The sequence below is a fragment of the Topomyia yanbarensis genome, chromosome 3 (genome assembly GCF_030247195.1).
Source record: "Topomyia yanbarensis strain Yona2022 chromosome 3, ASM3024719v1, whole genome shotgun sequence".
NCBI lineage: Eukaryota > Metazoa > Arthropoda > Insecta > Diptera > Culicidae > Topomyia > Topomyia yanbarensis.
The window spans coordinates 378,765,485-378,792,354 of NC_080672.1; the positions used below are offsets into that span (position 1 = coordinate 378,765,485).

Genomic DNA, 26,870 nt, shown 5'->3' on the forward strand with positions numbered 1-26,870 from the left:
AAAACCAAACAGAGCAAAGAAACATTTACCGTTGAAGATTTTTCCTTCTCCTTTTTTGAAGTTTCACACTAATCGGTGCAGCGTCACCCCCTTTGCTGGGTGACATTTTCTTTCCACCAAACTTGCAACCAGTCAGTGGGACATCCCACCCGCAGGCTAAATTGCAGCCGCGTCGCATCCCGTCACGGTGCACACGCGGCACACTTCCCGGCTAGATTTCCACCCCTGAAACAAGTCAATCTTTTGTGTACACACGTGCCAAGTGTTTAATTAACCCTCTAATAACTATTTTACGAATCAACAACATTGTAGTTACGCCGGGCAATATGCTACCGATCGAACCGGTGCCAACCGGAGCGTGCGTGCGTCGTCGTCCAATCTGCAAACAACACGGCAAACATTGTTTCCTTTTGTGTGTGTCTGGCTGCAATCAGACAGATGACAGGATGACGATGCTGATGCCGATGTTAGTTAGCTAGCGGACGATAGACGGCCTAGTTCTGTTGGCCTTTGAATTTCCCAGAATAATTACGGGCTGCTGTGTGACATCGAAGCTAATAAGGACCCTCCGCTGGGAACCAGAGGCTTTCTCGAATACACCGCCAGGGGCTTTCTAATTGCATTGTAGTCCGAGGCAAAGCTTCTGCTGTGATGCGGACACAAAGCGTACCATCGTAGTGCCGGTTGGTACTGTTACATCGCCGCTTTCCCCGTCTCGGGATACGGGATGGGGCTTGAAGGTGGGTTGGAATCGAAACGCATGCGCCTTGTCTGTGAAGATGCTGATTCGGGTGGATCGAGCTTGGTTGTGGTCCCCATTTTGTGGTATAGTCTGGGGATGCTGTGTATAGGGCTAATTGAAGATGTTTTGGTAGAAATTTTTCACGCCATTGTGAATTGAAAGCGACGTAGGGTAGCACAACAGAACCAGAAAAAAGTGAATAATCGGCTGAAAAAAGACCACATTGATTCTATTGGTCCTCATAAATTGTTATTGAAACCCTAGTTCGGGTCTTGGAAACACAGGTTAATAAGTGCGGTAGTATACGGAATCCCCTTATAAATTGGTACCAAATTAACTCAAAGCCCGAAAATAATATTTGAATTCTAGGTCTACATTACTTCGGTAGAAATAATTCAATGGCAAAATTATTCTCACGTCAATTTCTCAAAAGTGATTTAACTCATTTTCGCAAGACAAATCTAAAAATGAAAGCACTATGACTCCTATTGATACTACGATTTGCGGTTACATATGGAATATTAATATAGACAATGAAATAATATAGATTGCCACTAGTGCCTCCTAACCAACAACCAGCACCACCAAAGTCCGATGAAGCCGGATATACAAAAGCGACCCGTAAGAACAACAAACAAAAAAGAACATCCCACCGCTCAGTGGTTCCCCTCCTTAGAAAAGTTGGTAATAACCCAAAAGGTGTACGTAAATGTTTATTTGATAACTTTTTCCATAATTTTGGGTCACTGAATCCATTTCCGTCTTAATCTTTTTCGAGAAATTAATGATTATCATCATACTGAGCGGACAAACAACCGTGCGCACTTTTTATGAAAATAAACATTCAACGCATTTTCAATGTAATAATCGAAACTCTTGCCAGTTAGAAATTTTAATGTCGGCAGTCAATACTGATACGAATTGTTTTGGATTATTAGAGAACAAACTTTCGTAAACATCATTAAAGCACAGTAACAGCTCGATTTTATCAACTATTCGAAAAAAATTTGTTGATCAAATCTCGAGAAACATATGATTACGGCCTAAAAGCCAACTGTCAAAATCCACTTTGAATGGAAATTCCGGACAAACCGTTACACGCCAATCACAGATGTTGGTAGTAAACGAAAGAGAAAAGTTTTCTCTATCATAAACTGTTGTGAACTGTGTTCGACTAGTAACGGTTTGTCTGGAATTTCCATTCAAAGTGGATTTTGACAGTTGGCTTTTAGGCCGTAATCATATGTTTGTCGAGAAATGGAGAAATTGATAAAATCAACAAAATATAATTGATTTTAATATTTCTATCTAACGTTGTTTCAAGCAATCAGGGAAAAGTTTAAAGCTTGTTATTTGTAGAATAAAATTTTATTGATCCCCCATAAGGGCGGACATTTAGGGTTCTACCTTCTACAAATTGTCTAACTATAAATTTTCGCATCGATCTGAAAGTTTCCAAATAGGCTCGTTGTCGAGAGAACGCAATCTAAGAACGAGTTTTAATGGTCAATTTCCCTAAAAGTGAGATTCGAAATTTTTTAATTGATTAAATAGAAATCATAAAAAACTTTGTCAAAGATACTCGATTCTTGAACTATTAACATATTTTAAAGAAAATTCATTCCAGAGTAGAAATCAACACATGACACATTCTTTCGTGACGTTTACAACGATTTGACGCATCTTTCTTCCACAAATATGTTATAACTTTATCAAATGAACACATACATCAAAACTTATATCAGATTCGGAGACAAAATTTCACGAAAGATTCAATCAACATAAACAATAGTGTTTGTAAATGTAAAAAATAACTGAAAGATTTAAAATGTAGTAATTACAAAAATTCAAAATATTATCTAAATCGCGATGAATGGAAAAAGAAAAAAAACAATGGCAAAACTGAATATTGAAAGAATGTACAAAAAACCAAAAATAGCAATATCGACCAAATAAAATAAATTTAATTCAACTGATTAAAAATATGTTTAATCGAGATAAACTAAAACAGAGCATATAAAAAATTAATAAAAGAAAAGAGCAATCAAATTGCAAAGATCAAAGAAGTCGAACATTATTGAACAAATGGTGAAATTAATAAAAAATGGGTAAAGGTAGGAAAATTTGAGAATCAATGAAACTGGAAAAAACTGCTACAAATAAAAAAACGCTTTTAATCCACCTAACAGTGTGATGAGACATTTCTTATAACTCTTATCACTCTCTTCGGATATTATATCGTTTGAGAACATTTAGAGCATGATGCTTCGCGATGTAAGTTTTTGATAACACATACTACATGGGATAGTGGCAGGACTCAGAGAATCGCTCAAATCAGCATAGGACAACATCAGTGCTAGAAATCTCAAACCAAATCAATGGGAAAGCGAAAAAATGGCACATAAAATAGACATACCAACGAATTATTATTAATGCTCTGTTAATAAAATATCTAAATTGTGGTAGGAAAACTGAATTTTCCTAAAGGGGTTATATATTAGCAATGTTATATTTATATTGTTGTCCTTTTTAAAAAATACATATTTTTGTACATCAATAAATGAAAGCCCAATGTTTTCTGCTCTTTAAAAATTAAAAAGATTGTACATCGACACAAATTTAAATTATTTAGCGAATTAGTGTTAGAGTTCAAATAATTGGCAAACATATATGTCCCATTATTTGACAAAAACTTTCAGAATACCCCTTCCCACCATCCCTCTCGGCGGCCCTGATAACGGGCCACTCCCTTAGGGGTTCATATATGTAGCGAAAGATTAGAAATTTTTATTTTTTTTGTTACCAGATTGTAAAATTTTATTAAAGGAATACACCACTGTAAAGCGCGCAAAATAAGTTTTTTTTCGGAAATTTTACTTGACACAATGTAAAGATAAATCCAGATCCCGTAAAATGGAATTTATAATACTAGTTTTTATTTACAAAAAAAGTGTCAACAGTTCAGCTGAGAGAGCTGTATGTGGTAGTCGTGTTTGTCTTCGCTCCCGGTTTAGTTTTCGTTGGTACCCGGGACTTAATACCAATGCCCAATGGTTTCACATATTGTGCATTTTGTGTTTCACATTTTATGAAGTGTAAACAAAGTGCTCTTTACATATTTATTTTGGTGTTAAAATTTGTTCCGTGGTTGGGGAACATTGGGAAAATTCGGTGCATGTATGTGTGTGAAATAGAGCCACATACCGCGTACAAATCCCAACAAATTGATCAAAAAACGTGCAAGTGTTCGCCTGCACAACCGGACATCATGTTCGTACGTTGTATGCGTATACACGGGTTCGTGTCATCCATTTTCTCCTTCATCATCACTGGTGTCGTCTCGCTTTGTTTTGCGTAAAATATTCTTGTGTACGCACTCGGTGTACATACATGGATGTTTAAAATAAATCTGTACCGGATTCTGCACCCAAACAATCATAAGGTTGTTAACAAAAAATCATTTTTAATACATATTTTTCATTTGAGAAATAAAACCAGAAATTCCGACTCGTTTTTTTTTGGCTGGAATTCCGTAAAAAACAGTCTTAATTCCGGATGAGTTTGACTGGGTAATGTCAATATCAGCTCCAGTTCCAATTCTCGACGCCACTCTGTTTGCTACCTACGGTCGCTTACAGAGTGGCGGCGAGAAACTGAGATGGAGCTGGTAATATCAGTAGACTTGTCCAGCTGCGTTGGTATTGTGCCGCTTTGACGTTTAAATTGGGAGGCAAACAAAACTTTTGTACGGCGAATTGGGAGGCAAATAAATCGTTTCTGGGCCTGAGGGGAGGGCGGTAGTATAAAAATGCGAGATCTCAGTGTGCGTATTTTAAACGTCAGATATCTCCATAGGATGCGAGAATCTTGCTTGCAGCAAATCAATTGGAGCATGTCAGAGCAAATGTAGGTACTCCTCAAAGATTCGCTCGGATTTCACTCAGACATCATCCCCTTGACTCGCTGGAAGCAGGTCTCTCGCATATCGCATTCTAATGTCAGCTTCAGTTCAAGCTAAGTCAGTACCAGCTCCACCTCAGAGTCCCCCCGTATAAATAAATACCATTACAGAAATCTTTGGAACCACTTCCAAACTATTCATATAATACTCACCATATTGGGAATACTACTGATATGTTCCACCATTATAATTGAACTGTTATACTACCATACCCATTTTAGTTACCATTTCCAATACCTTACGTGTATCCTATGTTGGAGATTTGTATACTGCATTGCACTTTTGTGCCAGAGATATTGCATATTGCTCTGGTGACCTTTGTTATTCGTATATCTGTTTACCCTGCTCCAAAACACTGTAGTTTAGGATGGTCAAAAATCTTCGTCTTACAATGTAACTGTGATAGCTCGATTGGATAAAGCGCCAGTCCACTTAGTTTCACCGAAGCTTTCTTCAGAAGATGACGTGAACAAAATAATGTTTCATCAATCGATAGAATTGAAATGTGAAGGGGAAGAGATTTTTTTTTCCACCTAATATTTTATCCATCGCTAGACACAAAATATGCATGCCACCATAATCTGTATGGTTCTTGAATGGTATGTTGTCAAAATGTATATGTAAAGCATCACATTTTGGTGTGCTGACTGTTCTTAACAACCCGTTGTTTGTATGGTCGAGTATGATAAAACGACACTGGTTATGTTCAATATTGTACTAGGCAATGGTTAATCTAATGTTGAACGAACCATATTGGAAATGGTTTTGAAACGATTGATGCAATGGTTGGCAAATGGTACACATTTATGCGGGCGATTACAAAAATCTGTAATCTATACCGCACATAATCTGTACCAAAAATCTGTACCTTTCCAGATAAATCTGCACTTGTAGCATCGCTGATCGGATGGGTGTACGTTAGACTGCCCAGAAAAATAATGAATTTATGATAAATGAATTATAATGAAACTCAATCGACCCACCCTTGAGTCGATTCCTAGTCCCACCAGGAGTACTTGCACCAAAGCAAATCGGTCAAGTACAGCAACCGGACCAACGTGCCTGAAGTTTGAATGGGATTTTTGACAATTTATATGGAGAAAACCCACAAGCTCGCATTTTCGCCACTAGATGGCACTGTATGCATCGTACTATCACTGTAAGTGGAATTAAGAAAGATAATTTAATTGTCTACAACTTTATCGAAGACTGCTAGTCAATCTGGCTTTGTTAAAAGAAGTTATATTTTTAACGAAGTGATATCTGAGTCAGTTTTGCGCTTCCAAATAAATTGGGGTTCAATGGGGTAAAGTAAACCCAAATGACACTTTTAAAATAATATTTGTCAACGCCAAGAGGGGCCCTCCTTAACAATTAGGGCCTGCAATCCGAGGATGATGTTTATGAGGACTGGGTGCTGGGCGATTCCTGGTAAGGAAAAGGGCAACGCAAAATTGCAAAATAATCCAATGGATTCTTCCGGGCGAATTCGGATTTACCTGAACGAAGACACGGAATTCGCCTCCAAAAACTGGTGTGGCAATCCTAAGCAGGGTTTTTTTTCTTTCAATAATTACTTTCAATACTAATCCAGCGCTTTCGAAGATTGGAAATTCAATAAATCAAAAAAATCGATTTAAAATTGGCGGAATTTGAAGACAACCTCATGACTTCTAATCAAACTATTTAATTGTTTAACTCTTACAAGTCTGATCATATTTTTGTTTCGATTATAGATATTTCAACCTTAAGGTCATTCGCTTCTTCATTCAGGTTAGGAATTTTCCTATAACAAATCTCTATTCCAGTGTGCGGGGTTGAGATTCGAACCCAGGTGAGCTGCGTTCATTACGATGGTGTAAACATAGTTGATATCATATACTAGTTTAGAATATTCGCCATTCTAGTTACCTCAAGATATTGAATTTTAATTGTATTCTCAAATAAATTTTTGTCGAAAGAGTATATGTCAAAATTTTAGTTTCTGTTAAAAATCCGGGCCCCTTCAAAACTCCGGGCCCGGGGGGAAACACTCTGGTCCACCCCCCCCCCCCCCCCCCTCTCGGCGGCCCTGCCTGTGACCGCATAGAGGGCGCCAACACTAACTTTTCAACAGAAAGAGATAGAAATTAGGTGTCTTTCATAAAGTTGTAGAACAGGCATTTTGCAATAATTTTTTCTGAACTTCTCGATATTCTACAAAAAGCAGAGTACAAAAAGCACAAGTAGGTCAAAAACTTTGACTGTTATTCGAGACTCTTAATTCATGAAACATAATCAAATAGCTCATCAAACTTCCCGTTCCACAGCTGCGAAAAAAGAAAGGAACGATACTATTTGAAATATTCTGTTATTGTTTTTTGGTTGATATTGGTGGTTAATTTCAAACAAATAATATTTTTGACAATACATTTTGACATTCGGTTTATTTGCTAAAACTAAGCTACTAACCAATTGTGAATGATTTCATGGCTTGTCATACGACCATATTTTGAAAATAAAGTAAATATATTTTCATTATTTTATTATTTAGTTATTAGATGGTTATTAGATGGTTAATAAAATTTCCTACTAAATAAAGTCTGCATATTTGAGCTAAGGAAATAAAGCTGTTAGAAGTTTGAAAATCATTTTAAAGATAAATATTTGCTAAAAATATTATATTAACCGTATTATTTATTTGTTGGTTTCATTCATCAAAATTTAATGATTTTAAATTCAAGTTTATGCGTATGCGTATTCTCTCAATCACATTCCTAATCCGGCGGGTATTTTCAACCGAAACAAACGACCTGCCCTTCGATAGGTTACAATCCGGGATCAATTCTTTCTTTAGCACATGCATCAGAGCAAAACCTCGGAAGGGTGATGATCCGATCCCGACCGAGTCAAGGCACAGAAAAAAAACCTATTTCGTCTCGATTTTGTTTGTTTTTATTTCATCAACGACAGGATCAAATTGAAATTTATTCTCTCGGCGCACCACACCGCACCGGTACAGTGTAAATAAAACATCGACGGCGTAGCGTCGTCGTCGTCGTCGTCATCGTCGGTGACCTTAAGCTTCAAAAGTGAGCATCGCGCGCCTCGTCATGGCCTGCTGAAGTTCAAAGCGGTCGCCTCCGGGAGCGAGCTGCCTGCTTCCGTGACGACGATACGACGACGGCGACAGCGGTAAAAAGGTACACGTTGCGGGAAGACTGAAGGCGGAGTGGGCCATGGCCCATGACCAAGCTTTATTGCGTTTAATTTAACGAATAATTTGACAATTATGAGCCACTTTACACGCTCCGGTTGACGTTCATATTAAACCCTGAAGATGGGGCGCACGATTAATATTCCGTTTTGAGATGGGAAGTAATTTTGTCCGGTAAATTTTATTGATCCACGGGATTAGACATGATTTATGCATTTTTCCTCCCGAAAACGTTGATCTTCTGCTATTCAAAAGACAAATTACCAAACAATTAAAGCCATATCAACTCGATTTGGTAGCTCGTTCAAGTGCTGAGCCATAGCGAAGAACGTTTATTCCCCCAAAAACCCGAACCTTTTCGTTACGGCCATCAGAAACAGTATGCGAATTCTCACCGTTCCACATGGATTCCCCTCCAAATATCTTTCCAGAACGAGCACATATTACGAGCAGCAGAAAAAACTGCAGCCTCAGGCCATAGAAAAAAAAGCGAACCATAATCTAGAGGGTCTAACCTAAGTCATTTATTTATAAACATAACCTCTATAAATGGTTCGTAATCGAAGATTGATGGGAAAGGGGACCGACACAATGTGCACACATATACGAAGAGGGGGCAGTTGAATGCGGTGAAATACGAACCGACGAATGTGTCAAAGGTCGGATATCCCGAAGGGATGAATGGCACAAAAGCGTAATACTTACAAATTGAACCCTCGTGCTGGCGGCGGCGGCAACGGCCACGACCAAAAAGGGATCAATCGACATTTGTCATGGCGAATAGATGCTTCACACCTTCTTCCAGCGCCGTCAAGGGCTTTGTTTGTTTAGGATTTGTCAGTGAAAATAATTGAAATTTGAGTTGTTCCAGGTTGTGCCAACGGTCACCACGCGTAGCGCCGCCACAAACGGAGCTGCATCGGAGGACTTTTCAATTGTCCATGGCTATGTGATCTTGCCGCAAGCCGTGAGCATGGTCCATCGGCTCGGACCCGGTGATACCAAGATTTCGTGATAATTGCCGGGTAATTCCGCCGATTATAGGCATCTCGTGTTACTTGCGGTGTACAGTTTCGCCGACAATCAAAGCAAGCGCATGAATGAGGAAGGCCACGCAGATCGTTTCGGTAAGAAGTTCAAAGAGTTTGCTTATTGCACAGACACAGAAACGATGCGTCAAGATTCTAATTAGTTGGCGCACTCTTTTTCTTCTCTGTTGCTGGGTTCTTACTGAGGCCCGCGTCCCGTACCTACCGATACTGGGCATATGGTATTGAGCCTGTTTCCCAAGCACTCTTGAAGTTGAGTTCAAGTACTTTAACACAGCCGTCACTTTTTTTTCGTTCCATGAATGAAGCGAACCCTTCTCATGTTGTTCCGTGTATCACACACACACATAGGAATTACGTTTCGTTTTTTATCCGGCAATATATTTCGGGAAACACTTTTCAAACTCATTGTACCGTAATTACCTCTCAATCGGTAATAATAGACCAAGGCTATATCCTTGTTTTCCTATCAACACGGGTTGATCTGTATTGTTATTCCATTACAAGCTGAGGATCCTTTTATCAGGAGGTGCAGTCCATTAGGGGTTTATATTATTAGACAACATTTAGTTTTTTTTCGTGACCCGGTTTCGGAAAGATACACGCAGAAATAATGCACCTTGAGAGGGATTATGTGTAAAACATCCGGCCGAATGTGACAAATAGTAGCACTCGTTGTTCGTTGCATATCGATATCTAAATTTTCTAGCTGGCGATGCAATGCGAATGTGTAAGTATAGTTCAAAGCACTGAGAAGCCATAGTATTGACAAGGTCCATCATTGAATGTAACAATTAATCAATTGAGCTATTCTTATCAGTTGCATTCTTGAAATGGAACTCTAACTCTGTGCTCCACAACAGAACTCAAATTTTCCTTGGGTTTCAATCCGATCTGAAAGGCCGTAAAGCACTTAGAACTCACACCCCAAATTCTTCAAAAAGCAGATTGCTCTTTTCACCCCCTCGATACAGTAACGCCACAAACACTGTACGCTCAACTTCCTTTCCTTTTTCCGCCATATAGGGGGTAAATGAATCAATCTACAGCACACGACCGCCAACAGATACCTAAACAGGAGTTACAAGTACAATCCAAAGGGGGAGAACAACTGAAATCGTTGCTTTCTATTAACTCTTAATGGAGTTGTATGCGGTACGTTATGACGACTAGTGACCGTGGCCGCAGCCGATACGAAATTGCTAAAATTCCCAAAGGGTTAATTAAAAAACGATTTACGGCAACCGCATTCATATCCTTGCGTCTCGCTGCGGCTGGGGTCGTGGCAACGTCGCGCCGCCGCCGCCGCCGTGCATCAATTTGACAGTTCAAGGTTAATAACTTTTTCTTGTTCAAAAGAAACAAGCAATGCTGAAACAAAAAAAAAACCTCCCGACAGCAAAATCAAAACAGGAAACAGCAGATGGTTCTCTATTTCTCCTAGTGTAATTTTGTCCCACTCGTTGCCGTACCTCGCGTTCAGATCCTCCCCGCACACCCACCGAAGCCCACATCGCGGATGAGTCAGGAAAGGTGTGGTGCGCGCTACGATTCGGCCTGGCTGTAATTAGCAGCAATTTAAAATTAACATAAAACGTGTTCTTTTATCCACGTGTTCGCGCAAAAGTGTTTCCTACACGGGCGAAATGCGCTCGCCGGAGGAAAAGTAGAAATCGATTAAAAAAGATGATAATTTAGAGCTGCGCTGCTCTCGCGAAGGCAACGCCAAGAAGCCAACTTGGGGTAATCAATATAATTTCTGATATGATTTCCTTCGAAACACGACTTAGAGACGAGTAGCTAGACTAGAACGGCTGACCGCGCGCCCCTGCTCGGTCTGACCAGCGCTGCCGGGGCCTGGACCACGAGGCTAAGATTAAAGAGAAACCGCGCGCGTCCGCAACACGCGGATATTTCTCGCAGATGTCGGTGGAGTCTTCAGCAATTCAGCTGATGCGTGTATAGCATATGGGCGAAGCCCTCCGATGCCCCGGGGCCAACCTACGCGCGGAGAGTGCGCTATTAATTTCAACTCCTTTTGTTTTGATTTGTTTTAAACTTCCATTCACTCGCCCATTCATATGCTGATGGAGGCCTGCACTGCCGCATGGTTAACGGATGGCGGCTGTTGTTCCCTTTAAATAACTATACGACCACGCAGGAGGAAATCCCATATTCGCACACACAATACTGGAACAGGAAAGCACAGCACAAAATCGAGCGGTAAATGTCGTTAATTAGGGGGTTCCATGGGTAGTGCCATTGTTGGTTGATTAAAAAATTAGCCCGGTCGCAGAGGGGAGGAAGGGCTGTGTTTGCGGTATTATCCATTGAGAAATCTGGTACGTGCATTGTGTGATGCTGAACACATTTCGCATTTCGTATAACATCCGTAAGTCAAACTGGACGAAAGGAAACTGTCAACAACCGCTGTACAATATTTTGACTTATGCATTGTGAATTGGACGACCGGGACCTCCATTGTGATTTAAGAACGCCGGTTGCAGATAGGTTTTTGGGACCATAACGATTTCTACTTAGAAGATATCAGATTTTGACTAATAAGAATGCGATATTTCAGTTTAGTAAATTCCCAATTTTCCAAAGTTGAACATATCGTAATGGTAATACGTCAGATTCCAGAATTGCGAGTCTCTTGGATAAAAATATCATTGGTTTGTGAAAGATCTGTCTATTTTTCGTTAATATAACAACATGAAAACAAATACACTTCAAGAATAAAGTTACTTTTAAAAAGTTAGGATCAACGATTCGATCTTTCCTCATCAGTTTGTCGACCAACATGACCACCTCATTGACATTGAATCCAAAAAGAACGTAACTTGGGTTCACAAGAAAACTACTGGTCACGGATGATACCCCTTAAGTGAGACGTTACTGATTAGATAATAGCGAAAGTGCAGTACCGTTTTTATGAATGGGCACACAGGGTCAGGGCAAGGGGCCCCGGGCTTTCAGGGGCCCCCAGCTTAGGATGAATATAGAATCATTTTGAAGGCTATGTTCCAAAAAAGCAGCAATCAATTGGTTATAACTCTTTAGCGTGTGGGTAACATTGAATCAGTTGCTCGGATTTGTACATTGGACGTTAGCTCATGTGATGTTTAAAGAGCACCAGACAAGAGATGGGCAAAACAGTTCACTTCGAAGAGCCACTCCCGACTGAACAGTTCTGTAAAAAAAACTAGTTCACATGAACCGTTCTTCCGTTCAGCTGATATTTTATTTGTATCAATCGAATGGTTCTGAAAATATTCGAATCTGGAAGAGGCACCAAAAACTGTTATATCTCTGTATGCTGAACGGATTCACCAAGGGTGGCGAGTTCTTAGTGATGTATAATGACAGAAATAGGGAAGGAGATGGATATTTTCATTTTGCTTGTGTGTCATTCTTCACCTGGTTCTATACTGGAAGAGCACCGAGAGTGGTTTATAGGAAGGCAAGTCAGTTCACTTTGATTCTTTTGCCTAAAAACGTACTCATAATTTTAAAGGTAAAATTCATTTTTTCACTGTAGATCGAAAACTGTTCTACTGTAATTTTTTTGTACCACATTTTCGGATTCAGCACACGATTTTACATTGAAAATGACCACTAGCTTATTTAGTTCAGAAATGCTGTAAACTAGTGTAACGAGTTGGGTAAAGAAAAGGTAGATAATGTCCAGGATATTATCGGGGTGTTGACGTAGGACATTTTTTTGTGTACAAATTTTCTGTATAACGTTAAAAAAAACATGCCACTTTTACTGGTCGTTCGGCAAATTTGCCAAAATCTATACACTCTTATTGACAGATATTTATATACACTTTATGCGGATAACTCGGTAATAAATTTGTTTTACTGAATTGATTGCCATAAGGGGGATTCCACGAAGATCCGTCCGAAAATATTTAAAATCGTGACCGACCATCTTAGATTCCTTTAAAACTTTACACGTTTGATCGGCATGGAAGACTAAACAACAGAGCAGTTTTTTAAAAGGGCGTAAACATTTCTACGTGCATTAATTTCAAAAATTTTTTTGCTCAATTACTGTATTTTATACAGCAAAACTTTCTGACAACGAGTTTTGGAGAATGAATATTACGAAACGAAAAAAATATACACTGAAAAAAATGTTGTGTCACAAAAACAAAAATTTGTATTAAAAATTTAAATTGCAAAAAACAATTTTTTCTAATTTTATATATTTTGTCAACAAGAACCTAAAGTGAAAAGAAACATTTTGAATATAATTGTATGATGGAGAATTTATCGGTAAAAAGTTTTTTTAACAAAAACTTTATACATGTTTTAATATTTCAAACTAATTGACATACAAAACTGTAATTTTATTACTGAATATAATTCTAAGCATCATTTTAAATCAATATGCATTTAACAAAAATCTTCCAAAATGCGATATTTTTCGAGATATTTGGAATTTATTTTCCAGCGAAACAGTTAATTCGTGTGATTATGCCATTTTCAAACCTTATTCGCGTTACCTCATCATAAAATGTCAAAAATCTAATGTTTATCGTTTTAAAGACGTAAAAGAAACTTTTTCAGTGTATTTGGATCATGGAGAAGCTTTCAATAAAAAAGTTTTCTTAGCAACAACTTTTGACACATTTTTATAATTCATACTATTTGCAGTCAAAAATTCAATTTTCTTTTTGAATATGATTCAAAACGCTATTTTAAATCAAAATGCTGATAACAAAAATTTTCTGAAATGTAGTAGTTCTCGAGATATTTCAAATTTTGTTTTAACGACACAATTCTTTTATTTTATTACAACCTTTTCAGAAGGTATTCGAGTTTCTCCATCACCAACAATAAGTTTTTCAAATGGCTCATAACATTTCCTATAACTTTCTCTATGACATCATGGTGATATTGTTAACCATTTGAAAGCTATAAGAAAACAATCAAAATACTATTTAACCATAGTGTCTTATGATTAAACTAAAATAGGTCGATCATATTTTGGTTGTATTCATGTAGCTTTAAAATGGGTTATAATATCGCCTTGATATCAAAAGAAGTTACAAGAAATGTTATGGGCGTTTTGAAAAACCTTTTGCTGCTGATGGAGAAACGTAAAGGTCGTAATAAAACAAAATAATTGTGTTGTTAATACAAAATTTAAAATATCTCGAGAACCACTACATTTCAGAAAATTTTTGTTATGAGCATTTTGATTTGCAATGGCGTTTAGAACCATATTCAAAAAGAAAATTGTGTTTTTGATTGCAAATAGTATAAATTATAAAAATATATCAAAAGTTGTTGTTAAGAAAACTTTTTTTATAGAAAGCTTCTCCATGATCCAAATACACTAAAATAGTTTCTTTTTCGTCTTTAAAACGATAAAAAGTAGATTTTTGACATTTTATGATAGGGTAACGCGAATAACTTTTAAAAAGGGGATAATCATACGAATTAACTGTTTCGCTGGAATAAAATTCCAAATGTCTCGAAAACTATCGAATTTTGATTTAAAATGATACTTAGAATTATATTCAGTAATAAAATTACAGTTTTGTGCGTCAATTAGTTTGAAATTTTAAAACATGTACAAAGTTATTGTTAGAAAAACTGTTTTACTGATAAGTTCTCTATCATACAATTATATTCAAAATATTTTCTCTTTAGGTTTTTGTTGACAAAATATAAAAAATTTAAAAAATGGGTTTTTTTGCAATCAAAATTTTTAACACAAATTTTTGTTTATGTGAAAAATGACACAACATTTTTTTCAGCGTATATTTTTTTCGTACATAAATATTCATTCCCCGAAACTCGTTTTCAGAAAGTTTTGATGTATAAAATACAGTAATAGAACAAAAAAATGAAATTAACGCACGCAATGTTTACGCCCTTTTGTAAAATTGCTCTTGAATCAAATTATTGCTATTGTCAAAATCAAACTTAATGTGTAAATTTAGCCGTTGGAAAAAGATACAAGCAGAATTTTAATATGATACGCCAACGAATAGTCCTACGTCAACACCGCTGTTATGTCCCAGAGATTACACACCCTAGTTGGACTTTTCTGAATCGATTGATATTTAAATACCGCTGATGCATCAACAATGACAGCGCTACAGTCGTTTAAAATTATGCCGCATTTTTGTGTTGCGGATCGAATTTCAAATTACAGTTTTACACCTAGCCCCAATCTTAGTCGAGTAAATCATTTTCAATGCCGTTAGGTGGATCAGGTTTGTTATAACAAATTCGATGCAAATTTTAAAGTTCTATCTTGCTTTCATTTGCACTATATGAAAGCAAGATACAAACTTTAAAATTTGCATCGCATCCGAAATCGGAAATCAAGGATGACCAAATAGTTTAAAAAATGATTTTAAATACAAAACTGATTTCATCTCACCAGTATGATGATTGAGGGGGATGTTAAAAATCTAGTTTGTTGAAGAAGAACTGCAGCTGTTTAATCCATATACCAGAAATACCTTCAACTAACAAATAATAGTGATTAAATTTACTTTTACTGGTTATCAAAAGACCTCCAACTTCCTTAACGAGCTTCCTTAACGTCGCCCACGCTGTCATGGGTAAATTTACGATCCCGTAAGCATCTCACCCCTCGACGCCGGCGGTGCGGGTTGGAGGTAGCAATTGAATGTGATTGTGCGTGAAAATGGATAATAAACGCCGAAACGACCTGCTCATTACTTTGGTCATAGTTTTTGATTACCGGGCTCCGAGTGCCCAGGTCCCGGGACATCGCCGAAAAGCGTTATCTTTATGAATTTCCATATTTATACGTGAATAAATTGGAGATATGATTCGCCGACCTCTGGAGTGGGCGGACGGCACATTCGTTTCACGTTTCACAGAACAATAAAACGAACATAAATTTGATAGATTTATTCAAATTGAAAGGTCCGCGGTGGCACGCACCTTCGTGTACCATATGTGCCATACGTACACTGCAAACATTCGACAAGCGGTAGCGAAACAAAAAGGGCCAATTTATGAATTAGGATTACTATTACTGTACGGTTTCCGCTGTAAGGATAGTTTCTATTTTGTGTGACCTCGCAGTCATGTGCATATCGTAAACCGTCGTCTTTATTCCAATTCTTATTGCAATTGGTTCACATATGATGAATATTGAAACATGATTTTGGCTTCGTTTATTGACGGTAATCGAACGGAATAGGTCGGAGTAGTTGTTTATCGATCCGGAGGACGAGTTATTCCGTTGTTCACTGCAACCTCCTGTTGGGTAAAGTTCCAAATTCAACACAGCAAACCGGCAATTACGCAATTAGCTCAAATCAGTTCGTCAACAGTTTTCGCATGGCCTACTTCCTTTTTCCTCCCGTTTTTTTTGCGAACAGAATCGAGTTTTCGGTGGAACCTTTTCATTACCTCCTTTGTTACTGCGATGCCGGTTTTGTGAGAGTTTGTTGGATCATGCACTAATTTGAATTGTAATTCAATTAAACCCTTCTTTTTCTTGTCCCAAACCAATGCCGGCGGAACATGATTAAAGACGTGCCGAAACCGGTGTGATATACACGTACACCGTAGGAAATTATATGTTATTTGATATTTTTTCCTTGAACAGAGTCGGTTGCCTTGGTGCGGCGGGACTGATTTAAGAAAAAATCACCTTTTGAAGTAGACAGAAGCCGGTCTACAGATAATCTGGTGGCGACGTCGGTGTTTGAGTTATTTGAGTTGATAGTTAAATATGAATAACGATTTTTTGAGGAACTTGATGTCCGGTTCCGTAGCAAGATTCACGAATTCGTTTATTTCCAAATGCTCTGTGGCAATCGGTATAAGTAGTAATTAGATTGCAAGTACAAATGAAAGCTAGGCTACTGTTATATTGACGTATCTACAGGGGCGGATCCAGAAATTTTTTTTGGAGGGGGTCTGAAATTCCGATTTTGAAATATTCAGTGTTCAACCATAATATGTAATAACCTCATTTAATTAAAATCGGTTTTGGTGGTTGAATCTGATTTAAAAGGATTTTGAGTTTAAAACAAATTTAAAATAGAAATTATTTTAACATTTCTCGACAAGTCAAAAAAATTTCAGAGGGGGTCCGGACCCCTAGGACCCTCTCCTTAGATCCGCCACTGCTCGTCCAACTACCTTCAGCCAACCAAAATCAAAACAAAAATAAGTTGTTAGTCAAATTGACACGGCAGGTATTCATGCAACAAAACCGGTCCTTTTCAAAGATTCCAGTCCACCACAACCCAACCGAACAACAAAACTTTCAAATTCATTACGACGTGTCGCGTCGCTTTTGCACTATCAAACTCCATCAGGGAATCAATCCACGGGAAAGGGAAATGAAAAGTAACAAAATAACTTTGGCTGCTTGGTTTTAATTTTATTAGCGACTATCACGGAACCATCTCTTCTTCTTCGGTACGCGGCGGGAGAATTGTCTTTCTAACACCGCACTGCTTGTACTCCCCCGGCTGAGTTCGGTAGTAGACAAAGCTTGTTAAGTGCTAGAATGAAGACGCATTCAGAAGCGGAAATTCCAACGAAAAAACAAATTCGGCCGGTGAGCTCAGTTTGATTAAACCATCAAAAATAAATAGTTTCGTGTCCTGTGTCCCATGCAACCCAAAAAACTAGCCCTATCAGGAACTCTGTGTAGTAGGAACAGTCGCGGAAGCGAAAATCGGGCGCAAGAGGAGGTAATTGAATATCTCACTTTTTGCTAGTTTTACCAGAACGACCAAGTGATAGGACAAGGTGACGAAAAGAGGTGATTGAAGCGCATAGTCACAGTCACAGCAAGGCTTGAATGTTACCCATCCTGCGGATGAGAGGGGCGGAACCGCCCTCCGGGAAACTTGGCCGCCGTGCTGTGAGAGGGGGCAAAAGACGACGGAAAAAAGTTAATTAAAATTGCACAAAAGTTTCAATTTTCGGCTGATGGCGGACGTGTCCCTTTCGGTGTTCCGTAGTTTACGAGAAGTGAAGAAACAAATTAACGGCACAAATGGGAATTAAGTTATAATTGTTGGGTCGATAATAGCCACAATTTCGGCGTTGTTTGGCTTGTTTGGATAAGGGAGAGGTTCTGCGGAAGAATCAAAGTTGCTTACCCAGTCAACAGTAATTACATTTACTTTAATGACATTTTTAAGGCCAACTGACACCAATTTGGTGTTAGTTTGGATATATCGTTAACTGGAAGCAAGTTGCTGCCAGTTACTGACAAGTGAAAGACGAAACATTCGAATCCAACTTCTCTAAGGTAGGTTTTGTACTCTTAAGCGCAAATTGGTAGACCCCTTTTTTCTTTAGGAAAAAAGATTGCATAGGTACTCACAGGCATTTGACTCTAATTCCAAAAGACAAGAGTTCTTTTCACTAAATTCAGCCCCTGTATCCCTGCTTAGGTAAAATAATGAATAGTGCATTTATCATTTCATACCTGCCATATAACTCTTTTCGAACATACACAATTTGATGTTTCTTAATCGTATTCGTGTGTGCTCGCCAAGGTCGTATAGCGAAAGATGTTTTTGCGAAATAATCTGCTGGATAACGCTTTCCATCTGATATTCTTCTTTACGTGAGATGTTCACCAATTTTCGCTTTATCTATTGAAGAAAACCGTGCAAAACAGCGTTATATCCGGAATCTGGAAATGACTTTTCCCAGACTTCCCCCAACAATGCGGGAAGTGAAACAGTTGATCAAGGCGAAAATGGAGCTTGTGTTTATATAAGTGTCACACATACAACTACATCATACGAGACAAGAAGTACTAATAACGTTCAACTCCGTAGCCGAGGCAGAAAGCTTATAGCTTATAGACCTGACGGTAATTTGCCTACACCACTCGGCACCACACACTAGTACGGATTATATTGAAAGATTCGTATCGGAGTATATGGAAGGGGAATCCGTAACAACACTTGGTGAAACTTTTCCCCTGGCATTCTCAACGGCATTTGGATGGCGCGGCTGAACCAACCTATATCGTCTTACTTGACTTGAAGTTTTAATTACATACAAAGAACCCTATGCACATACTCTGAGCAGATACCCACGTGCCAGCACTCTAACCAAACGGTACACTGCGGTAAGGCATGCGCTAAAACAACTAAAGCAAAGTCATTTACTATGACAAACACCATCAAACAGTTTTCGACACCAGCTGATACAGCACGGACAGCCACCCAAAAAATATATGCCGGATAAACAATATTCCACGGTATTTCCAAGTCAATAGTTTACATACCCAGGGAAGTAATAATCTGGAAAGAAGACGACTATACCAGAATCGCACGAAAACACCCAACCATTAACAGTGAAAATCAAAGCTGCTCTAGTGACAACAACATGGACACAAACACAAGCGAGGGAGAAAGCAGACGGAATGATCAGCAAGCGGCAGAGAGTAAATCTGACCATAGCTCACCACCAAGAAATAAAATTAATATAAGAAGGGGAAACCAATGCGACCCGAGTAGAGGACACCAATGATAAGATTTTTTTCTATCATTTTTGATGAATTGTAATTTATTAGTTCCTGAATTGTATATTCTAACAAAAAAATGTGAATGACTTTTGGGATTAAAAGTTTAATAAATTAACAAAAAAACACTGATTTTTTATGAGCCGCAACCCCACCAATGTGGGTATTTTCTGAATGGGCTTGACGAGTAGATGCTTGGTGCCTTTTTGAAAACCAAGATGATAACTTCCGGTTCAGTGGAATTCTCTAAATCCCGTTTAATATGGATAGTTTCGGAACGAGCAAGATGAATGCATGGCAGATGTTGTTGTCTCACGCCAGTTTGAAATCCAAGATGGCCTCGCCATATTTAACAAAATTGTCTATAACAAAATCGATCTGTTTTGGAACGGGCTTGACAACTATGTACTAGTCAAAGATCAATGTATAACGATATTTTAATGGCGACCTTCGATTTTGATCTTACCGAAAATACGTTGGGTATAAAAAATCACCATCCAGTATTTAGGTTTGGTAACTATTCATCATACTTATTCCATATGTTTCCACTTTTTTGTGGTTTGGAAGAATTCCGCTATACCTGAAGTGGTCATCTTGGTTTTCAAAATGGTATCATCATACAGCGATATTTGGCCTCTATTTATCAAGCCCTTTTCGAAAATACTCATATTGATTGGGTTTTAGACAATTCCCCTAAACCGGAAGTCGCCTCTTGGCTTTCAAATTGGCTTCGTACATAAATTTTTGGTATCTTCTCCCCAAACCCGTTTATTCATACTGAGCAAGAGTGGTAAAATGTTAGTATATAAGACAAGTAGTTGATAAAATCAGGAAAAACTTTTAATCAAATGAAATTTTTACCAACCAAAGAATAATTCCTTTAGTTGTTCGTTGTAGAACAAATGAAACCTATTTGGAGAACTAACTGATCAGTCCGAAACTTTCCGATCAGAAGCGTAGTAGAATAAGGCTCATTTTGTAAACGATGTTTGATAGTAAGTCTCCCCAAAGGTGCAAATATTTTTTTGAGTGATTAGTAAGAGAGAGAGTTGATGTCATAAAGTAACAGTTGCAGTGGCGTAGCCAGGGGGGGGGTTTTGGGGGTTAACCCCCCCCCCCCCCAAACCAAAATTAATTGGATTGAAAAAAAATTGATGCTGACGAATTTAATTTAATATTCCACAAAATATTTTTGGAAAAATATTCTCTGATCACTACATTGAGAACTGTGTTTAAAGCGTCATCAGAACTTTTGGAAAATTGTAGGAAGGGGATCTTGTAACTTATCTCTTAGCCAGAATCCCATAGTTGTCAAATTACTTCAATGTTAATTAAAATAACTGTCTGAATTATTATGAGCTCATTTTTGGAAAGATGCTTCAAAATATGGATTAGAGACAATTTTTCGAATGGGAATCTAAATTTGAATAGGTTGATTGCATATAAAACATAAGCTTGTTTACCGAAAACTTACATACATTTCAACATTTGCTGAAAATGTATTTTTTTAGATTGTGTAGAGTTTAGACAACAATTCAATATGGTTAACAACAAGAATAACATTTCAGAAACTAGTTGAAAGCTGATGTAATTTTGTCTCTAGCAGGTCAGGATCGGTTTTATGAGCATTTGATTTTTGTTGTATTATAAACTATATGAATAGCCTCTTAGCAGGATGCAATGAATGGCGTACTAAAATTTTGTGTGCTACGTACTAGTACTGCAAGTTGTGAGGTTGACTAATAAAGAAAAGTAAAATTAATGCTCGATAAATTTTTAACGGTCACGATCACATTCATTCGAAACTGCCAAATTTCGATGTTAAGTAACATTGAAGAATTTCAAAACGTAAAACTGTTCATCTGCTGATAGAATAATTTTGACGGTTAATCCTCCTAGAAGTAATTATAGACAAGAATTACTCTTCAACCAAATTTGGGTCGAGACTTAATGTCTCCAGCAAAGTTTTCGAAAGTGCTATTTCAAACAACTTTGTCAAAGACATAAATATCCCACATATTCAGAGTATCGAAATATAGTAGTAGAAAACCTTTACAACAAGCTATTCTGAAATTACTGTATTTGATAAATCTCTTCTGCGGTAATTAAATAATAAATTCACATTGCGTTCAAGGTGCCTTTGAAGCTTACAAAAAAATAAGGGAACTGGATATAAAACAAATAATTCCCAGATATTAAAAGGACTCAAAAACACAAAGAGTGATTCCATTTTCAGGAGCTAGCATCAATTCGGCGCAAGCTTAGTCCGCCCACCAAGTTAGTGTCGGATTCTGATGAGATGAAGTCGAAACGCAAGTTTCAGTTCCATCCATCCATAATTTAGTTATAGGTTTTGTGTTCTCAACTCGCAATGATTGTTTCAAACAATTTTATCCGTAGCGCAGAAAAAAATAGTTTTCACCTAAATTTTTCTTCACTAAGAAGAAATATAGCAGGCCCAGTCCATTTAAATCCCTATATGTTGAATTCATGTAGCCTTCATATTTTCAACAAAATTGTTTGAAATGACATTATCAAAAACTTTGCTGAAGGCACCATGTCTCTTAATATTTTTGAAAAATTAATTCACCATAATTACCTCTATATAGTTAATCACTAAAATTTCTATATCAAAGCAGGCGCTGTTTTATGTTGATAACTTCCCGAAGTTGTCAAACCTTCAAAGTCAAGGATTATTATATTAGGCGATCTTGAACGTTGAAAATTTTTTAGATCATTTATCCCACTTTAAAAGATCGCAATTTTTGACTTCATTGACATATTATACAAGAAAATAATCTATAGAGGTTTGAAAACTGTTCCATGTTGATCCTTCTTGTTTGTAGACTGTAATGACATCTGTTAGACTACTTATGTTTTTGAGTTTTCAATAATTTATCAAACTCATATTAAATTTTAAAATTTTTTCAAAAAATTTGCGATTTTCATCAAAACCCCCTCCAAACCAAATTTCTGGCTACGCCACTGAACAGTTGAATTTAGGTGATGCAAGATGTCTCGTGCAACGGAAGTCACCTGTATCCAGATTCATCATCTAAGGAATACGATACAACGAACGGATCAAAGAGTGTTTATCCATCGTTTTTGGTGGACGCTTATACTACCAATAACAGATTTTCTACTAAATTTTTTTCTGCTGTTTACAATTTCCAACAACAAATAACACAAACAAAGACAATTCAGCGACACTAAAGTAACCCAATGTAGTTAGGCTTGGTATGCACTCATATTTTAAGTTAGGTAATTTGACACGGTCCAATGCGTCAGCTTGATTGAGCCATGGGTCTTTTTATATGTATAACATATTCAAAATAAGAGGGACTCTACACTTAGGCCTAATAATTTAGATAGTGTAAGGCACCTTTTATGGCAGTAAAGGGCGAACACAAAATTATTGCGACACATTCAACAAGGCATAACTTTTTTACCATTGGGTAAAAATCAACCAAATATTGCACACTTTCTCATTGATGTGTATTGTTTACATGCTGTCAAACTCGAAGTTGTGTTTTTCGATTCAACGAAAATGGAGGTGAACCAACGCGAGTCGAGAGAACAAATTCTTTCCAAACACCTGGAATTTCCTGACCTGTCGCACCGGCAGTTGGGAAAAATGTTGAGCATTCACCATTCAACCGTCTCCAGAGTGTTGAAGCGGTTCCAGGAGCGGTTGACGTTGGACCACGGCAAAGGAGCTGGAAGAAAACCAGGACCGGAGAACAAAAAGACGGAGGGAAAGGTGAAGCGGATGTTTAAAGCAAATCCCAACGTCTCAAGCCGTGATTTGGCTCAAAAGATCGGCATGTCACAGAGCCGACGTCCAGAATGCAAAGAAGAGAGCTGGACTACATACATACAAGGTACAGAACTTCCCAAACCGCGATGAGCGGCAACAATCGACGGCTAAAACTCGAGCACGGGAGCTCTACGAGAAGATGCTGACAAAATATGGCTGCTGTGTGATGGACGACGAAACGTATATAAAAGCCGATTTTAAGCAAATTCCGGGGTTGGAGTTTTTCACCGGCGAGAGCAAGTTCTATGTGGACGACAAATTTAAGAAGAAGAAAATGTCGAAGTTCGCCTCCAAATATCTCATTTGGCAGACCATCTGCTCTTGCGGACTGAGGAGTGAGCCTTTCGTGACAAAGCGCACAGTAAATGGCGAGATCTACAAATCTGAGTGCCTCGAGAAGCGCCTTTTGCCGTTCTTGCAGCAGCACGACGAAGCTCCGCTATTTTGGCCAGATTTGGCATCATGCCACTATTCTATAAGTGTCCTGGAGTGGTATGAGGCCAATTCTGTCCATTTTGTTCCAAAGGACATGAATCCGCCAAACTGTCCGGAACTGCGCCCGGTGGAGCAGTACTGGGCAATGATGAAGCGGGAACTTCGAAAGAGCAAGAACATGGTCAAAGACGAGAAGGACATGTTAAGAAAATGAAGAAAAAAACTGAGAAACTGGTACCGGATGACACTGTAAAGACTTTGATGGAGGGCATCAAGCGAAAATGCGTTCAATTTTACACTCAAGGCTCCATCGATTACCTTTTCTTTTGATTTTTGAAGGAAATATATGTATAAAACTACCCTAAATTTTTGGTTTGGTTTTAAACATTATAAGAAAATTGGCATGACATTTTCGGTGTCGCAATAATTTCGTGTTCGCCCTTTAGAGCCTTTTGTGACACTATTTCGTACATGTGTGCAAGAATAGAAACAAGTTTCATTCTTCATTATTTATGCACACATTTATTCAGAACACTATTGTCTGGCCTTTTTTATTTTGATTATAAATATTTTAACCTTAAGGTCATCCGCCTCTTTTCGGGTTGGAGAATTTTTTTGTGAAAAAATCTCTAACCCTATGTGCGGGGTTGGGAATCGAACCCAGGTGAGCTGTATGCACAAAGTACAACATTTATTTTTATTTATGCTTTAAATAGAGACATCTCTGCTAAATAAGTATGATACAGATACTTAAGAAACAGCATTCAAGGAGTGCCCAAAGCGACTTATGTTGCAACCTGACTAGATGCTATTGGTTGGGCAACCGTTCGGAGTTTAGCTGATTACGTTGAAGGCTATGTGTTAGATTTGATTGTAGATCATTTGTCATGACGGCTTCTGTGTTTTTAGTTTCCGTAGTGTTCCATCTAGTTGAAGAACTGGCACGTGAGACTTTGTTCTTGATAAGTAAATCATGTGATATGAGAGCTGATAACGACTCATATTTGGAATAGATTCAGATGAAAAGGAACATGCCATGTGTTTTGTTTTCTTACAACACGTCATTCAAAAAAACGCAACGGAGTGTACCTCTCAGCATTTCGGCACGATGCTCGCAATTTTTTTATTTATATTTGTTTCCCGTCGACCTCTGTCCGCAATAAGTGCCTATCACCGGCATCAGAGAGGCGACTATACCATCTGAACCCTAGATATCGGCCCATGACCACCTGGGCCGGGATCATCAACTTGGCTTCCCTTCCAAAATAATACATGACCAGAGATTTTTCACCTCGGAAAAGCCCAGTGCTCATGGCTGAGATTAAACTAAAACCCATTGGGGTGAGAGAAAGTACGTTATGGCAGAAAGTGTAGTCGTGGAATGTGTTGCAAGTTGAAATACCAAATAAAACTTCCTTTCTCGATTAAACAGCTGAATGCACTCGGTGCAGAATATCGTATAAAAGGGAACTGTTTATGGCGGATCCAGAGGAAGGGTTCTGGGGGTCCGGGCCCCTCCCAAAAATTCTCAACTTGTTGAGAAATTTTAAATCAGTTTGATTTTCATTTTCTATACTATTCTATTCTAACCCTTACACAGCCAGTATTGAAAAGCATCCAGGAAAACACTGCAGTTATTCTTCAGTGTCTTTCTTGTCAACATTAATATTTGAAGCATATTATAATATGTCGCAAATATTAAAACGGCCAGGCCTACTGTGCAGAGTTGGGTTTGAAGATGTTTCAATATTATACCCTCGATTGAATTATTCGTTTAATGAACAATTCAACCAACGAATCGTTTTGAAACTTGAATGAGGAAGAAACGAGGACAACCGTACCGACCGTTTCAGTTTATATGGGGTTAGAATAAAACGTTGGGAGTGACTTTGCTAAGAAGGTTAATGTCACTCCTTTGGTGCTTTGGGGTGGGACAGAGGTATTTACACCTTGCCCTGGCTCATTAAGCCTAGGTTAACGCGCCTTTACTCGCTCTCCTCCAAACTAGTGCTGACTTCGGTCTTGGATCCGAGTCGCCCGAGGTCCGCTCTAATATTAATTACAGCCGTATGAAAATGACAATACAGAGCGAACCTAGAGCGACTCTGATCCAAAAACGAAATCAGCATTAGCATGCACCTGTGTCACGCGGTGTGCGATTAGTGTTTTATTGTTTACATAACCCCATTATTTAAATCAGTTTGAACTTTATATTCAAATTCAAAGTTTTTAAACCAAATTTGACCAAAAATACTTATTTCATTAAATGAGATTTTTACGAATTACGTATTGCGCAATGTTTATTTTAAATCTGTTCCTGGGGACTGAACTTAAAGTTCCGCAAGTTCAAGTTCAAATTTTACCTCCAAAACTGTTCCGCATCACGAACAGAAGGTCTAGCAAGGCAATATTTAAAATCAATAGCCTGTGTGTAAATCTGGAGTATATTCTCAACATCCCGATCAAACTAACAAACGAACAGACACCGGTGGATGAGTGGTAAGCGTGATAGCTTCTCACCCCTAGCCATGGTCCTTCGGAAGGAAAGTAAACTCGTTTCGTGTGTTGACGTGGCGATATCTAGGGTGAAGAAATCCAACGAGAGAGCAACAGCCTTGCCACATCTGCTCAAAATCCATCACATTATCACTGGCATGTACTCAATGTGGACAGAGCCCGACAGATAATGAATATGAAAAGTAACAGTGCCTTATATTAGAATTAAGAATAGGTTGAATGCAGGCTGGTGCGCATTGTTGTTTGGCACTATTGAAAGATCGCGCGAAAATCAATCGCCAAAATAGCTTCTCGGAAGAGAGTGGGAAACTGGAGCAGGGCCGGCGGAAAGCGTGGGTAGTATGGGTAGTACTACCCACTCAAAAATAACCGAGTGGGTAATTACCCACTCGAAATTTTGAACCATTTCCAAAAATTTAGATGTGCAACGCATGTATCTCGCACTACACACATTTGAAAACATCGATGTACCACAATTCCATTTGCATAAACGAACGTGATTTAACGTGAATGTAATGTAAGCGTGTGCATTGCGAAAAGGGAAAAAATCCTTACTAATGGACCCCTCACCCTATGCTTTCTACCCACTCGGGCGTAAAGTGTTTCGCCGCCCCTGAACTGGAGGCCGATGACATTCTATTCGTAA

The 26,870-nt window shown here is 38.3% G+C and overlaps 1 protein-coding gene across 3 annotated transcripts in view; it reads right to left on the reverse strand.

The window, feature by feature from the left end:
- The window catches only part of LOC131689951 (retinal homeobox protein Rx), a 162,011-nt gene that overhangs the window by 43,913 nt on the left and 91,228 nt on the right, over nt 1-26,870 (reverse strand). The window lies entirely within an intron of this gene.